The sequence below is a fragment of the Tupaia chinensis genome, unplaced genomic scaffold (assembly GCF_000334495.1).
Source record: "Tupaia chinensis unplaced genomic scaffold, TupChi_1.0 Scaffold143769_1, whole genome shotgun sequence".
In the NCBI taxonomy this organism is placed as follows: domain Eukaryota; kingdom Metazoa; phylum Chordata; class Mammalia; order Scandentia; family Tupaiidae; genus Tupaia; species Tupaia belangeri.
Genome location: NW_006203618.1, coordinates 549,638 through 550,570, shown reverse-complemented (window position 1 = coordinate 550,570; position 933 = coordinate 549,638).

Here is a 933-nt window from a genome sequence, read left to right as displayed (position 1 = left end):
GATCAAATGCCCCCGCTGCGCCCCCGGGAGGGGGGTGCTGCGACCCACAGAGGAGCCGCTGCCCCATTTCTCTGACGAGCGCGGCGAGAGCACTGCTCACGCCGCGCGGCCCCTCTCGCCTGGAACTCTGCCCAGCCCTTGCAGCTTCCACCGTGGGCTGCAGCTCGGACTCGGTCAAGTGCAATAAGGATGACACTCGGTCGGTACCATATCCGAGGGGAGAATAAGACCACTGGGTGGAAGTTGCGAACAAGTGAAGGAGCGGCCAGCCCTCCGAGCCGGACACCCTCTGGGACGGCTGCCTCCCGCAACTAGCAAGCGCCCAATCGTTGGAGTTCGCAGGCAGATATTTAAGGACAGGACCTCCTACGAGGATGGTGCACAGGGATTTCCATATAATACAGAGCTGAGCTCGACTTGTGCGAATGTGTTAACCAAAGCAAGCCCTTAGCAGGGTTCCGGTCCTCCTTTTAACATTGATTCTTGTCATTCTTCACGAACGTTGCCTGGATCTTTCTCCTTTCTTCTGCCTCGCGTTAAAAGTCCAGGTGTTTGTGATGCTATTAAAAGAGGGCGCTGGGTGAAAGAGGCCATGCAGCTTCGAAAGGAGGTGCGGTTTTCGCCAAGAGCATTGCGGTTCCTGATCCAGATCTGCTTTCCCGGGGATCTCCTCCGGGCTCTTCCAGAATATCCAGGATCAAGTTGCAATTGTATTAATTCAGGCCAGGAGTCCATTTCAAGGCACCCGGACATTTTCCCCCCAGTCCTGGAGGAGAGCAGCCTTAATTGAAGTCTTCAAGGCTCTGTCCCTTTCATAGACCTTACAGAGTCTGAAAATCCCCCAGTCCTTCAGAGTAGTTAGAAGCTTGGAGAAGGAGGGCAGAGGGGGAGATAAGCAGAGAGAGGTGCAAAGCAAAGAGAGAGCAAAACTGA